The 17,195-nt window shown below is 43.8% G+C and overlaps 1 long non-coding RNA gene and 1 pseudogene across 1 annotated transcript in view; one reads left to right on the top strand and one right to left on the bottom strand.

The window, feature by feature from the left end:
• Positions 1 to 7,638, top strand: part of LOC110294817 (uncharacterized) — a 48,397-nt gene extending 40,759 nt beyond the window's left edge. The window contains exons 3-4 of the long non-coding RNA XR_002377981.3: positions 3,931 to 4,096; positions 7,530 to 7,638. This is a non-coding gene — a long non-coding RNA (uncharacterized LOC110294817). The remainder of the gene's footprint in view (positions 1 to 3,930; positions 4,097 to 7,529) is intronic.
• Positions 7,639 to 8,549: 911 nt separating this feature from the next.
• LOC110294911 (ADP/ATP translocase 2 pseudogene) lies at positions 8,550 to 15,111 on the bottom strand (annotated as a pseudogene).
• Positions 15,112 to 17,195: the final 2,084 nt, after the last annotated feature.

Raw genomic sequence — 17,195 nt, 5'->3', positions numbered from 1 at the left:
ATTGATACTGGAGTCTTCATTGCAGATAACATCACAGCAGTGAAGGATAGAAAGTGGAAGAGGTCACACAGAAAGTCAAGGAGCAAAAAGGAAAAACAAAAACAAAAAACAAAACAACAACAAAACAAACAAACAAAACCCACCCCCCCAAAAAAAAAACCAAAAAACAAAACCTCTAGGGTCAAGCTCGTATAACAAATCTCACGATAGCTAGCTTAGAGATCCAAAAGGCAGCACACCCAGCGACCTGCGTCCCTTCCCACCGGTCTCACTTCCTACGGCTTCCCACACACATTCCAGGGCACTATATCTGGTTGTAGCAACACTTAACCTGCAGATACTGCCCTTCCCTACAACAGAACTGCTAACATGGGCTAACATGTTTCAGATGTAATCCAGTGCATATACAGATTGATTTAAACTAAATGCTTCAGTCACAATATCGCCCAAGAAAGGATGTGACAGAGTGGACCCAACTGTGTGGGCAGGAGTCATGCTGGTCTTGCTACACCATCTGTGAAATTATTAAAACAAATGCAATCAACTTGACAAATACTGAACCAGACTTTTCTTAGCAGAAGCCATTTGAATCTTCACGACAAGGCACCTGTTCTGAAGGATGTTGTCTTACATTTGTGAGGCAAAACATTTCACTAACACTGTATGGTGGGCCAGAACTGGTCTTGAGGAAACAGCTAAGAATTGTCATTGTTCAGATAACATATGAAAAACATAAAAACTGGGGCTGGATAGACGGCTAAGCAGTTATGGGCACCTGCTTCAGTCAGGAGGACCAGAGTTTAATCTCAGCATCCACATCCAGATGATTTATAAATGCCCGTAGCTTCAGCTCCAAGGGATTCAATGCCCTCTGCTGGCTGCTGAGGCTACCTGAACTCACAAGTGCGTAGACACTCACACATAGACACACACTTAGGAAGCATAAAGGAGAGGAAATCTTAAAGAGCCCTGTGCAGGGCCTGGCAACCAAACAGTCCTAGAGCGTCAGTGGTATTTCAGTACACACGGTGGAAATGCTCACGGGCCATAGACAGAGAAGCGTGGGCGAACTGCAGTGACTCAGAACTGGACTTATAACCAAATAAACATAACCAGCTGTTCCACATGAACAGTGGCACCAACCTGAATAGGGGAAGTCTCACAGGCCCCACTGCTAGATGGAGAACTGTAGGAAACTAATGACAGCTGAGGGAAGGGAGGGAGGGAAGAAGGGAGGGTCTTCCCTAGAGATGAACACTGCAAGTCTTTCTAATTTGTTTTTTGATACCAACTTGTCAATCCTGAAAACGCACATAGGACTCAGCAGGTCACATTGTATATTTGTATGCACATATCCTTGTGACAATGATAAAAGCAAACAGTGTTCTAACCTTCTTCACCCCGTGGTTGACATCCCATCTTGTCTATCACGTTTACACGTTGATAATTCAACTTCTCTGACTACAGGTTTCTGCAACACTGGAAGAAAGGACAGGCTCAGCTTTCATACAATGATTGACTGAGATAGAGCTGTAGCATATAGTTTTATGCTCTACCCGCCTTTGCTCCAGGAAGTAGCCATGCTACCAGCTCCCTCCCAGCTTCCCTTGAATCCACAGATAAAAGACACAGACACATAGTTGCTCAATTACAACATGCCTTCTTGGCACAGTTGCTGGGTGCTACCATCTCCCCCCAGGAAAAATGTGCCCTTACCAATTTCTTATCTGCATCTCTTCTACCTGCCCTATTCTTCAGTTGCTAAACTCCCCTGACTCCCACTTGTAGAAGCGGCCTGTGTGGCCACTCCCTTTTGAGATCTCACATGGGAGCCGGGCGTGGTGGCTCCCACCTTTAATCCCAGCACTTGGGAGGCAGAGGCAGGTGGATTTCTGAGTTCGAGGCCAGCCTGGTCTACAGAGTGAGTTCCAGGACAGCCAGGGCTACACAGAGAAACCCTGTCTCGAACAAACAAACAAAACAGAGATCTCACATACTTGTCTGGTTCTCTTCTCTCAAAGCATGGAGAACTCTGTTCTCCTTCCTCATATCTCCCTACCTGACTCGTGGGACCTGGAAGTCCTGCTTGTCCCTCCCTCTCAGCAATTGGCTCATGGCTTTCTTTACTGACAAATCAAGAGCCAATTGGGGAACAGGACTTTACACCAGACCTGCCCTCTACATATAATCCCAACTATTGGCCCCACATGTGAATAACTGAATGCATCCATGTCTTAACCTCCTTTCCCTCCCAACCTCTCTTTGACTATAATCGAGAATGCTCACTGTCCAGAAGTCATTTACAAGCAGGACATCTCAGCTCCTGGCCCCCAGGGAAGGGCCTACTCTGTCTCTTCTTGGGTTATAGTTAGAGAGGATCACCCTTGTGTTCCTGGGGTACTTGTCTGTGAATCTGAGAACATTTGGGGCTTGTCACACCTCCTTTTCTTGTCACTGCCTGTGACTGCAAGTTATGGTGCTGTAGCTAGTGCAAGCCAAAGGGAAGAGAGAACAGTTGTCTTAGGAGAGCTCTACTCAGTTAATACCAAGCAGACCTCTTGCTTCCTGGGGCTGTGGGGGGTGGGAGGCTGGGGGTTCTTACCTGGAATTTCACTCAGCTTGATATTATGTCTCAGTGTGTTTGACAAAGTAAACCTACTCTCTCCTACCAGGGCAGACACGTATGCAGGAGAGGGAGCCTGTGCTGTGCTGTACATATGTGTGCATGTATGTGCCTGTGTGTGTGCACATATGTTTGCATGTGCACACGTGTGCCCGTTTGTATGTGAACTTGACACAACTGGAGTCATCTGGAAAGAGAGAGCCTCAGTTGAGGAATTGCCTATCAGGCTGGCCTATAGGTTTGTCTGTGGAACACCTTGGCTGATGGTTGCTGTGGGAAGGCCCACCTCACTGTGGGCAGTGCCATCCCTACATACATGGTCCTGGGTTCTAGAAGAGAGCAAACATCACAAAGCATAGAGAGCAAGCCAGTAAGCAGTGTTCCTCCATGGCCTCTGCACCCGTTCCTGCCATAGGTTCTGGCCCTGACTTCCCTCAATAATGAACCACGACATGGAAGTGCAAGCCAAATAAACCCTTTTCTCTCCAAGTATCTTGCATGCGTCCGACTCGACCAGCAAGAACGACTGCAACAGGATCCTTCTGCACGAGTTTATTGGGAGAGCTTGATTGTAGAGGCGAAGAGACCCCAAGCCCAGAACTGGTACTGCTTATATAGGCCTAGGAGAGGCGTGTCTCACACCCGGATTGGTTATGCACTATGCCTCATTTGCATGTTCCTCATCTGATTGGCTACTCTCTCTCAGTATCTCACAGTACCTCATTAACATACCTCATTTGCATGTCTCACATCTGATTGGTTATTCTCTCAGTACCTCATTATCATACCTCATTTGCATCTCTCACATCTGATTGGTTATTCTCTTAGTACTTTGCAGAGCCTCATTATCATGCCCGGGCCAGGCAGTGTTTTGGCGAAAAACTTTACTGCATAAGTAAGCATTGGTTGTTTGCTCAAACTTATGCGTGGTGGCCAGCAGAAGCCTGCGCCACTCTGCAACGGCACATGTGGCTTCCCACACAAGTAGCTTCTGCTCATAGAGTTGATCAAAGCAATGGACAGCAAATGAGGTCCGGGCCCAAAGGCATTTCAAAGCCACCGTTTTGTAAGACACTGGAGGCCATATTTTTACATTTAACCTTTTCCATTTGTTTTTATTTTTCCACTACAATTTTTTTTTTTATCCTATCCAGTCATATCCCAAGAAAAGTGAAACTGGAGTCCTTGGTGAGGGAGGTCCCTAGCCTGGCACTTATTTCACAGTTCCCATCCTGCCAACACGGATGCTTAGGACTCACAATGTGCCAGGAATTGTGCTCACAATGTGTTTGCTCTCTTGTCTGAAGGATTCTTACCACGCAACAACAGGGAGAGCTTGTTCCTGCACTTCCTTTGCTGACTACTCTGGGGATACAAGTGGAGGCTGTGCCAGACCTCCTGCATCTGACGGCCATTCTGGAACAATTGGAGTGAAAGACACCCTCTCACATCATCCCTTGGCACACACTCTTGGTGTGTGCAGGTACTTTTATGCCTTGTTAGGAGATGGGATTTCAGAAGGGCACCACACCGCTTTACATCATCATAATAATCACACAAACTGACAGGACAGTAAAGTTTCAACTCCAATTTGGTTAGCAGTCAAGGAAGATAACATGGTGTGAACAACTCCTAGGAACAAGGCTGTAATTGTTTTGTTAGAGCCACACATTACTCTTCTTGCTAAGAAAGTAATCCGGAACAAGACAGCCTGTTGAGCTTGCTCAATGAGAAAAACAAAGCTTCATTAGGAGATTCTTCTCTGCAAGAAGGGAACTAATTGTGTGTGTGTGCTCACAGGCGCTCGATTGTGTGTGTATATGTGTGTATATTATGTGCATGTGTGTGTGTATATGTTTGTGTGTATGTGTGATTGTGTGTTTGTATGAGTCTTTATGTGTGTGCGTTTGTGCTTGTGTGTGTGTTTGTATATCTGTGTGTTTGTGTATGTGTTTATGTGTGTATGTTTGTGTGTATGCATATGTGTTTGTCTGTATGTGTATGCATTTGTGTGTTTGTCTATATGTGTATGATTGTGTGTGTGTGTGTGCACATGTGTGTTTGTATCTTTACTGTGTATCCCTTCCTCACTGTGCATGATTCTGGGATAAATGTTTCAACTGTCCTTTTGTAACCATATACAAGCCTGACAACATGCACGCTGGGTTTCCTTACACTCTGCACCACTACATTTAACTGCTTATGTTTGTAGGAAGCATGGCACAAACCAGTAGAACAGACATTTTGGAAACCTAGAGCTACACTATTAAGATCAGAATCATTGCCAGGCTGAGAATGCAAATCTCTGCCCCAGATTTCCTCTTGTTTAGTCTCCAGGACATCTAGTGGTAAGTGGAGCACTAGCAGCAGCCGGCTCGCTCCTGCAAGCCTTTCCATCCCCACTTCCATTCTTTGCCAACCCTGACTCTCTTTTTAATTGCATGCTGAGAAAACAGAAAACTGACCATCTGTCCCAACTGCAAAATGTTTTGGGAAAACAAGCAAGGAGCAAGCTGATATTTGGATGCAAGTGCTCCAAGGGTGGGGCTGCAAACTAAGGAAAAGATCTCAAAAGAAATGTAAGCACAAACTGTATGCCATCACACACCCAACAACGTTTGTGCTTCAGTGACTCCACCGTGTCCCCCAGAGGCAACTCCTCTTCCCTGAACACTTTGAATATTCACGAAGAGTTCTCTTTTTAAAATTGCGAGTTCTGTTTACAAAACTTTCTGTTCCTACCTGGGCAGGGTTATTAGTATAAATTGATAAATGCATTTTATAGAACAATTACCAGTTATTTAAACTTTGCCCCCAATTATCCATGGGTGTGCACTTCCAATTTGAAATAGGTAGACAAGTGGAGAAATTCTATAAAATAGGTAACATGGTCCCACCCACGAGATCTAAAGGGCAGATATATTCCTCTGTATAAATTTCAAGAGTTTGGGCTCCCGAATCAATTTCAAAGATCAATATGATTACATACTTTTAATAGCTTTCCCAGCTAATATTTAAAATAATTATGGACACAAGCTCATTTGATGTGGCTATTAGTAGTTTAATTAGGTAGTAATGAGCGAGATGCCATAGGTTAGCACGGCGTTAGCACAGTAGGACCTGCTTCAGCATGAAGCACACTTGAGTGTTAAAAATTTAATCTTTATGTGCGAATATGCATGGGCATATCGTGTTAATTATTGTGGAAGGATGCTTTCTACTTCTGAACGCTAACAAGTGGGCGATTATGCAACCTAGGAGGTTCTGCAGCTGTCTGTGGATTGCTTTGATGATGCCTATAAACCATGAAAATTACACAGTATGTTAGTGCATACATACATGCATACATACATGCATACATACATACGGCAAATCCATTGTACACGCTGTAATGTGGGACATGGATGTTTTAAGTAAGCAACGTGGAGATTCTTTTTGTTGTTGTTGTTATTCAGTTTCAGTTTAAGGCAAAAGTTTTACATTTCTGTGTTAAAGTGTCTACCCATCACCAATGCTGGCATTTCAAATTTTGTGTCTTCACTGCTGAAGAAGAGACTTGTGCTTGGTATCAGCCCCTAGGGTTAAGCTAGTGACATTGGATCAGTGGAGAAAAGTCTGGGAGCTGTTGAATTAGCATGCAAATCCAGTCGATGGCAGGTGAGCAGGTGTGAAAAGCAGAGATGGCCTGGCCCCAGCTGCATTTATCATGGCTCTCAGAACCTGACCAGACTTCCTCCACTGGAGGTGCTATTACACGTGCTCCCCTACCCTAACTCCACTGTATTAGGTACTCCTCTGTCGCTGTGGTAAATCGCCATGACCAAGGCAACCTACAGAAGGAGGATTTTATTCGGATCATGGTTCCGGAGGGACAGAAGTCCATCACAGCAGGGAGGCATGTTAGCACGGAGCACAGCAATAGGAGCAGGAAGCAGAGAGAGCTCGTGCCCACTGATGGATCTCTAGCAAGGCTGCAACGTCTAAGCCTCCCCAAACAGTGCCACCTACTGGTGACCAAGTGTTAAAACACCCAAGATCATGGAGGAGGGGACGGGCATTTCTCATTCAAACTACTATACCACCTTCTAAACTCACATGTTGATACCTTAAGCCCCAAATATGACTGTATTTGGAGACAGGCCTTAAAAGCACTTAATTGAGGTTCGATGAGGAGGTAAAGATAAGGTCCTGATATTCTTGTAAAGAGAGACAGAAAGCCAGAGATGCTTGCAGATAGAAGAATGGCCGCATGAGGACCCAGGGAGAAGAATGATGCCTACCTACAAAGGCCTCTGGAGAAACCTCTCTGCTGGAACCTTCACCTTCCAGGTCCAGCCTCCAGAGGAGTCAGGAGACTGCACCTATTTGGTTTTGAGGAGGCACTGTTTGCTGCCTGTGGAATTCTGTTTTGTCAGCCTCCATGAAGTCAGACAAGGAGCTGACCACCACCAGCCTGAAATACAGCGCTGACCTTGTGGAAGACCACAGAGGATGTGGCACCAAGTCCCCTCCCTAACCAAGACAGCTGGTGGGAGAGAGATCTGTCTTTTCAATGGCATGACATTGGATTTGTTAACCTTACTCCAAGGCTCAGGAATAGTTGGCTAACACAAAACAGACTCCATGTTTTGTTTTGTTTTGGTTTGGTTTGGTTTGGTTTGTTTTGGTTTGGTTTGGTTTGGTTTTTGGGTTTTTTTCTTTTTGGTGGTGGTGTTCTTTTTAATGAGCTTTTGTTATTTTGTTGTTGTTGTTTTTTTAAGACCCAGAAAGATTATGAAGTTGGGTGGGCAGGGAAGAGGAGGAGGACCTGGGAGGAGGAGGAGGACCTGGGAGGAGTTGGGGAAGAGAAATAGTATCATTAAATATATGAAAAATTTAAACCCAGGCTCTCTATTTATTTTAAAAGGAAGAAGAAAAAAGCCACGGAGTAGAAACTTTGATGAATAAATGAGCAGTACTCCTCCTCACAACCTCTCCTTTCTCTGAATTCAGTGGGGATTTTGAAGCACTTTTAAGTCAATAAACTTGGCATCTCATAATCCAATTTGTACGTCTTCACTGGCCTTAAATTTTTTTCTTCCTTAACACACATTCCTTCACCGCATTCCAGGCGTGTGGAACTTAGCATTCCAGAGTCGACATAGTTCCACACGCTGGTCCTGCCACCTCTGTCTAACCTGGAATGCCGTTCTTTCAAGTGCTCATAAATTGTTAACTGTCAGCTCATTTTTACCTGTGAGGCACTTCCCCTTTACAGAGCCATGCCGTGGAGGTCTGTTTCCTTTTGTAACAGTTTGGGAAGTAGCTGGATAAAATATAGCCATCAATAAGTGTTATATTATCTGGCCTATGACAGAGTCTCATTGAATGTCAAAGATTCCAAAAATGTATGGCTTCTCTAGTTTTTTTTTTTTTTTAATTTTTCTTTTCTCTTTAAAGGAAGTTTTATTTCTTTGATCATTTTTATCAGTCATGACTGAACTAAAAATATAATTGAGTACCATCATGGTTGTCATCATGGAAATGGGTTTAGTAGAAAACTGACCAGACATACGTATTATTATTATTATTATTATTAGCAGTAGTAGTAGTATTTCTTCCCACTTTTCAAACAGTGAGCAGTTGTCATTGATAAGACAAACAAACCCAGAGAATCTGTTCATAATGTTCAAAATATGCTAATGTAATACAACATGCCTGATCACAGGGTTCTGGATCACTTAGGAAATATGTGAACTTCTTGATTCCATCATACAAGACAGGGATGAAGCCTCACCCTCACCAATGAGATCGCTAGACCATGCATCTTGAAGAAACCTTGGCTTCCCTCACCATGAACAGTCTTCCTCCAGCGGTCAAGAATGCCTTATGCATGTCATGTGACGGCAAACTTTGTCAAGCCAGCAACATCTGTGACAGACTACCATCATCCAGCTGATAAAGATATATTTTGGAATCTGGAAGCGTTCCCTTTTGCAGTGTCACAGATACCAAAGCAGGCAGCTCTGAGGATGATGATTCTCTGCACAGACACATGGAAGTCTTGGTATAGGTATTGATCCATCAGATTTGTAGATCTGAGCCAGGCAGTCAACAGACCTCTGAATTCCCCTCCAGGTCCAGCTTTGCCCATGTCACCTGTTGGACAGGTATGGGCAAAATTAAGAGAGTGCACAGAACACAACAAGGATATGGCCCCAGCAGTGGCATCTGATACCAGGTTCCCTGAAAAGCAGTGTCCAAACTGGGTCCTCTGCTCCATATCACCTAGGAAGATCTGCTTGTATTTATCTCTGAAGGTAAAGTTGACAGCATGGGTGGAGAAGTATCTGGTGACATTGGCCAGGTTACCACACTAGGACAGGGCTCTCTGCTCATTATCTATGAACCTGTCTATAATTCCCGGATATTAGTTATCTGGTGAGATTTGCTTACTGGCATGGTACACCTGCAGCAGCAGCTTGACCTGTCGGGTAGGGGCTACTACAGCCTTGAAGATGGCTGCAGCCCCTCCACTTGCCAGGAAGTCCTTGGGAAGAACACAACAATATCGACCATTGAAGTATAAAGTCAGGAGAGTACAGGACAGGGTGGCACTGACAACTGGCTTTGACTCCAGGGTCCTGGGTAGGTTGTTTTCCTTTTTAAATGATTCAGGATCATAGCAAATACATCACTGTATTTACTACTTCAAGCCCTGAGCACAGGAAGGAGCATGTAGGTAAATACACACATTATATATGTAAAATAATTGTGTCCTGAAAATGTTCTGTAACTACAAATCAAAATGTTCTTGAGTCTACTGTAAGGAGGCAATATTCTGCGCAGTGAGACAAAAACCTTCCCTTGTTCAAACACCCATCAATTGAGTTGAGTTTACTGCATGAAACTAATAGTCCAGGTTTCTCATAATGAGCTCTCCCAAACTGAAAATACTCTTTGAAATATTTCTAGAAGAAAAAAAAAAAACCTTATAATGGAGACTAAGTCTCAAGAGCATGATCAATAGGATTTTGAAAATATTGGGATAATTGGGAAAGTTAAATTTCAAACCATCTTTAATTAGAGACAATTAAAGATTTAACACACATCCTTGAATCCTAGAGACCCACATACACATTCTACTTCAGGAAAATAGTTCACTCTTGATTAGTTGATGTTTTTCAAAATAATAACCTTTGAGCTGTGGAGATGGTTCAGTAGGCAAAGTGCTTGTCATGCAAATATGAAAACCTGAGACTTGATCCCCAAAACCCACATAAAAAAGCCCAGCAAAGATGTGCACACTTTTTATCTCATCCTTAGTAGGTAGAGACAGGCGGGTGCCTGATGCTTGCTGGCCATTTAGTCTAGACAAATTTATAAACTCCAGGTTCAGAGATGGATCCAGTCTCAAAAGGTAGAGATAGAGGAGGAAGGAAGAGAGCTGATCTTGGCCTCTGGTTTACACACACACACACACACACACACACACACACACACACACACGTATATGCATGCATACATATGTTCACATACATATTCATACCTCCCACAGGAACACATGCACTCAAACAAAAATTAATAACACTTGTTTCCCACTTTCAATAAAGAAATAAAAATACAATACATAAGATATTGTCAGTATTTCACACAACATATAAATATAATATGACAATATCTGAAGTATTTCTATCAGGTACCCAACATTTACTTCATGTGCTATTATTCTTTTATCATATGTGCTACTGAAATTATGTTAATTCTTTTCCAAATGAGTGAGTCTTGTTTGTTAGCTTATAGAAAACACTGAACTATGTAAAACTTGCAGGGAAACACCATGACCATATTTAAAAACAGCGACATGGATCAAAGGAGACCAGCAAACTGTAATGAACAATGACAGAGGGCACACTACAGAGTGTGTGTTGTGGGTATCACAGACACACTACAGAGGTGTGTGTCATCAGTGTCACAGAGCACACCACAGAAGCGTGTGTTGTTGGTGTCACGAGTCATACTACCGGGTATTGGTGGTGTTACAGAGCACGCTACAGAGGTGCATGTGTCATCAGTCTCATCTGAACATGCAGGGCCAGTTCTTAACATGGTAGTTTATGGTCCCTGCTGAGTTGTTGGCAGACTCCCCTGCTCTTCAAAGGACAGGGAACTACTGCCTCTGACTGAGTCTAGCATCTCAGAACTGAGAACTCCTGATAAATAGGTCCATGACTTGGTCATGGCTCAGTTAACACCTAGGGTGGATAATCCCTTTGGGTGAGAGCCTGGGGGATCTGGTCTATGAACTGTGATTGTCCTTTACTAAGGTGTGTGAGCACATGAGTTCTCCTCCCCTCTAACACCTGAGGTGACAGTTAAGCATACCTTCTCTGTTTCTAAATGCCTCATGGGGTGAGAGACACAATTGTCCTGGTAGAGAACATCAAGTTTAGATGAAGTTGTGATGTCACTCTAATAGATAATGGGCCCCAAGACTAAGGAAGGATGGACAGAGTATAGATGGTTAGGAAGCAAAGCTGACAGCTCCCCGTGGTTGGTCTTCTGGGAGGAGAAGGATGAGAGAGGAATTTGAGAACACAGTAGGTACTTGCTTTGTCCACTGTGTAGGCTGAGCTAGGACTCTAGCTGAGACAGCTAATGAACAAGTGTGGGTGTCAGAGTGACCATGGCAGCAGAGGTGTCCTTGGCATCCATCCATGTAGTCAGCACTGGTAGACCTGACAATATCAAAACCTTATAAGTCTCTTACATTATCTGGAGCAGAGGGTAGAAAATTACTGGGGAAGAGGAAGAAGGAAAGAAAGAAAGAAAGAAAGAAAGAAAGAACACAACAGCTGAATAGACAAGACAGTATCAGCTTCCGGAAGGCTGCAGAATTACCCAGGACTAGAGAATCAGTGAACAAGACACATTTACATAAACTTTCCTGCCAGTAAGCCAAGTCACGCCTCTGTCACTGTCCTCTGACTCCTATTTATACTCCCTCCAAACATCACCTGTCCTCCAGCAGTCTTGCCTCAGCACGTGATTTTGTCTTAGCAAAAGAACCCCAGATGTCTCTCTATCATCTGATATCACTGCCAATTGGCCTGAGTCCATGGAAGTAAAAAGAAGCCGAAGGAACCTCACGGGAAGTTTGGCATGTTTCTCTCTATGGAGTCCTGACAAATGGAGCTCAGCTATGCATTGTAAGGCGGACCAGTACATGCATGTCCTTAACAAAGAGACCTTTATCATATCCTTCCATGTGCTTGTTACAGCAGAACATCCTTTCACCTGTGTCTGCTTCAGGGAAACATTCCTCCACCAGTCTGCTTTAGCAAAATACTATCTGAGACTACAGACTTTCCAAAGAAACCAGAAGTTTCCACTTCATTTTCCCATTTGAGCAGTGGGTTAGTCACCAGGGGAAGCAGATCTGGACTGAAGTGGAGAAAATGAAACAGTAGTGTGCTGGATGTGAACTCAGGCTACAGTGCTAGACTGTGGGTGAGTGTGAACTCAAGCTACAGTGCTAGACCACAGGTGAGTGTGAACTCAAGCTACAGTGCTAGACTGTAAGTGAGTGTGAACTCAAACTACATTGCTAGACTGTGGGTGAGTGTGAACTCAAGCTACAGTGCTAGACCATGGGTTTTTGTTTTATGAGTTTAGCTGGGAAGAGGAAAGAGACATTAGTGTCAAGTATGAAGATCTCAATGGCTATACTTTTCTCAAGATGTAAGAGTTTTAAACTTGTTTTGGAATTAAAAATTAAGACCCATGGTATGATAAAATGAGGAATGCCAGATTCCTGAGATTAATAGGAAGGGTCAGTGAGATAAAAGCCACAAGTGACACTCCCAAGGATGACAATTTCTTTTCTTGTTTCTTTTTTCTTTTTGATTTATTTATTTATTTATTTTTGAATAAGAGAAAAGGCACATCTTTAAAGCCCAAAGGACAAAGAAAGCAAGAAGGTGACTATGGTGGTTTGAATATGGTTGGTCCAGGGAGTGGCACTATTAAGAGGTACAGCCTTGTTGGAATAGGTGTGTCACTATGGACCTGGGCTTGGATACCCTTGCCTACCTGCCTAGAAGTCAGGCTTCTCCTGTTTGCCTTCAGAACAAGGTGTAGAACTCTCAGCTCCTCCTGCACCATGCTTGCCTGGATGCTGCCATGCTCCCATCATGATGATAATGGACTGAACCTCTGAACCTGTAAGCCAGGCCCAATTAAATGTTGTCCTTATAAGAGTTCCCTTGGTCATGGTGTCTGCTCACAGCTGTAAAACCCTAATTAAGACAGACACATACATCATTATTGTATATAAACTTGATACTTAGGCATTCTGGAAGCTAACCAGAGACCCAAGTTTTGTGATGAAAGGGAAGTCTGATCCTGTGAGATTGTGAGAATGCTGGAAGTTGTATAGACAGGAATTGTAATTATTCCAGGGATAAGAAGCCTTAAAAGTGAATATAAGTGTATTGTTATGTTTACTCTTGCTATAGCAAAATGCTCAAGGCTAGTTAATACTTGTAAAGAAAAGAGGTCTACCTTGTTCATGATTCTTGTGACTACAGGGTCCAAAAAAACATTCACTGACTCTTGGCTTGGCTGTGGCTCAACTTGTCATAAAAACTGAAAGCACTCCAGGCATGTGCAGAAAGGGCCAGGCACTCGGGGTAGTATTGCTTATAGAAACTTTATATGAGAAGTAACTTAGTGCAAGAGACCAGCATTCGTTTCTTCTGACGATAATGCTTTCACGACAGCCACCTTGCATTTGCCCCTCCCTCCCAAGCATTGCACCATCTTCCCATGTTACAATTCTAAGGATCAAGCCTCCAGTATGTGAACGTTGGGTGACAAATCACTTGGAAATCCTAGCAAACACTGGCATGACTTGGGTTTTCCAATATGGATATGATCAAAAGTACCAGATCCTGAAGGCAGCCTGAGGTGTTCATGTTCATGAAAAGAAAAGGTCCCTTAGACATCATCCATGAGATTCCAAAAGCAGGGCAAACACAGTTCACATTGACTATCTCTATCTGTTGGAAGTCGGAACCTGGACAAGTTGCTGAAGATATTAACATGGGGCAAGCATTTAACATGGTGACTGGCACCTAGAAAATTCTCAACCAGTGTTTGTTTCTTCCCTTCCTGCCCTTCTGGAAGTACAAGGTAGAGAGGCCAACCTCACACGTGTAAGGCATTAGTCACCCCCTCTGTAGCATAAACACATCAACGGCCTATATAGCAAGATGTAAAGGTCCATCTTACAGTAGTATCAAGGGAAGATAAAAAAAACAAAATAATCTTCTTCATGACTATAGGTCTCTCTTGAGTTTCTGTAAGCCCATCTACAAGACAAACTAAGGCTTTGCCTCTTCACAATCTAAGATGTTTCCACGAGGAGGGTCAGGAAGATGGGTCTGCACATTTTTATGGAATTTTCAAAGTCGAATGAGAAAGAGTATGACCTCTAGCAAGCCTCAGGGTAGTGACCCTCAGGTTTTTCTACTTTTTATAATCTGATGATGATCAATCTGTCTAATTTTTAAAACATACCTACATATATAGAACTGCTTTTAAAAAGTATCTTTAACTGCTCAAGTCTGTGGAGAAACTTTTCATTTGTCCTTGTCTGCTTAATATCAGATTAACCCCTGTTGGCCCATTTCAACTGCCAACAGACACACTCATGTTCGTGTAAGTACAAACACTTCCAATTACTTTCCTTTTGAGTCCTCGAAAATGTGTATTCCAAGTCGGTCTCATGGCTCTAAGAAAAGTTACTTTCTTTGTTTGGGTCTCCGTAGAAGCAAGGAAGTCATTTTCATTTCCACGTACAATAAATCAATCAACATTTATAGAACACCTATTTTGTTGTGGGCCTTAGGCTAGGCATTGTGCTGGATGCAATGATGAATAAGATATGATCTCTGCCCTCAAGGCAAGCTGGGCTCTTACACAAAAAGGGACCGAACAGATGATACAGGGCCGCGTGCGATAAATGACAAATGAGTGACATGGGAAATCTTTCGGAGGAGGGAAGAGACCATTTTGGCCTGGGGGGGTTATCTAGGGCCTCAGGGATGCGTAGCATGTCCTGGCCCTTTGAGAATCACTGGTTTGAGATAACTAAGTAGAGAAGTGGAGAGAGGCAGTCATAGGGAATAGAGAGGAGCGGGGTAGGGGCTGGGTTGGTATTGAGAGGGAGAACACAGCAGCTCTGCTCTTCAGGCCAAGTGGGCAGAAAGACGGGCTATGGTCTATTCCTCAAAGACAGACAGATGACAGTGTTGGTAACACAGGAAGGGTGAAATGCAGGACTCATTTGCAACTTCCATGCAGCAGCACTATGTGCCTGGCCTTATGGCTCAGAGAGAGCCACTGAGTCTCAGGGAAGAGTATCTTCCAGGAAGTCACCCTTCAGTATGGCGTCAGAATCGAGCTATACTCAGCAAATCATTCTTTACCTGCTTCAGGGCCCTCATCTTGCAAACGAGACTAGAACTAGAAAACTTCTGAAATCTCCTTCAGTTTTTTATTTTGTTTATAGCATAGTTTATAAAACAGGGCTCCCTGCTTCAGTCTCTGCAGTGCCATTGAAAGGCGAAGCTTACTTTAAACACCATGTAGTGTAATAGTTAATCTCAAAATTTGGGTGTGAATTCTAGTCTGCCTATTTAGCATCTTTATTTAATTTAATTTTATTCAATTTAATTTTATTTAGTTATGTGTTTATTTATCTCTCACAGACCAATCTCATTGAGGTCAAGGCTCACGTAGCTGAGGGTGACCGTGGAGTCCTCAGAGGTTGAATTCTATCACACTAGCTTGTTAAGTTTAACATGTTTAAACTTTAGCTTTCTTTCTATGTAAAAACCAGATAGAAAGAGCAGCTACAGTTCGTGATTTACTGTAAGATCATGTGTGATCTTATAAACATGTATGAACACGCTGAGCCTGGTGCCTGGGCCATGGGACGCGCTCAGTAAGTGAAATCTCATCCATCATTATTAATGCAATACTCCTGTGAACATTTCTTCACGCCTCCCACTGATTACAGAGAATTAAGACTCAGGTCATGGTAAAGCCACAAGCGCACGTGTGCATTCCAAGTGGACAAGGTGACTGGAATCTGGGATGCGTGGAAATTTAAGAGAGAAAATAAGTCAGGTTGAAGGCAGGACGGAGTGAGGAGCCTGGAGACAAATGATTGGAAGCAGTTGCCCAGCGGAAAGCAGAGGCCCCGAAAGCCCTAGAGTCACAGTAAACACCACCTGGGAGGGGAGCCGGAAAGTGATAAAATGATACAGTCTGGACACCGGATTATTACAAAGGTGTTAACCAATAAGGAAGAATGAGGAGAAAAAGGGCTCGAGGGAGTGAAATTTGATTGAAGATTTTTGAAAACTAGACATCTATATCACCGAGAAGATCTGTCATTTGATGTGCCAGGCAAGCCTATTGGAAGGAGAGGAATGGGCAGGGGGTGGGGTGGCCAGCATCCCCCTCAGTGCTGAAGTAGGATCAATTCAAGTGAGGGAAAACATTTCTAATGACCTGACTCCCTAGGGATGGGATGGAAGCCATTTACATCCCAACAGGACAGACAAAGCCCCTTCCCCAGCTCTCAGAGCACACTGTAGTGTATCACCCCCCACCCCCAACCACCACCACCACCACCACACATACACCAGTTGGAGGGGAGCAGATGAAGCTGTCTCCTGTTTGCGGTAAAGACACTGACAGTTGTGGCAGTCTCTTTGTGAGAATGTCACTGTCAGAAGCAGCAGTGAGTTGGATGGAACCAGGAACATTTGTGTAGTGCTAAGAATAGTGCTTAGTACAAACAGAGTGTGATGTCAATGTTTGCTAAATAAATGAATTCAGAACACCCAACAATATCAGCAACAAAAATCAGAAATCATTTATGTTGCGTCAGGGGAGAGAAACGCCCAACACTTGCCGAGACCAACACCAAGACAATACTTTTGGAACTAGATCAGGGGCTGTGCTGTGAACTTGCCAGTCTTGAGACTGGAGGTCAGTTTATGGAACCCTACTGTGAGCGCCCGACTCACCAGCAAGAAAGACGCCACAACAGGATCCTTCTGCACACATTTATTGGGAGAGCTTGATTGCAGAGGCGAAAAGACCCTGAGCCCCAGAACTGGTGCTGCTTATATAGGCCTAGGAGAGGCGTGTCTACACCCGATTGGTTATGCTTTCAGTACCTCATTTGCATGCCTCGGGCCAGGCAGTGACTCGGCAAAAAACTGCACATAATGGCATATGTGGCTTCCCACACCCTACCATTAGGTAGCAAGGCACAGTGAAAAGTTTTAGGAAGAAAGCTATGTGGGATTGCTGCTGGAGTCTCTGGGCTGACAGGCCCCTTCCATTTCCAGTAAATCTTCAGTCTGCTGAGAGTGCACAGGTGGCCATGACCCTCGGTTTCTCTTCACAGGCTCCGTTGCTTGCACAGTGCAGTGTGCCATCTGCCCAGCTGCACTGGCTGTTCTAGGAGAGGTCTTAGAAGGACCCTTTTCTTCCACAGGGGGCAGTGCCAGGG

This window comes from Mus caroli, unplaced genomic scaffold, assembly GCF_978045245.1.
Source record: "Mus caroli unplaced genomic scaffold, Mus_caroli_1 scaffold_4, whole genome shotgun sequence".
Taxonomy (NCBI): Eukaryota; Metazoa; Chordata; class Mammalia; order Rodentia; family Muridae; genus Mus; species Mus caroli.
This window is presented reverse-complemented; position numbering and strand designations above follow the sequence as displayed.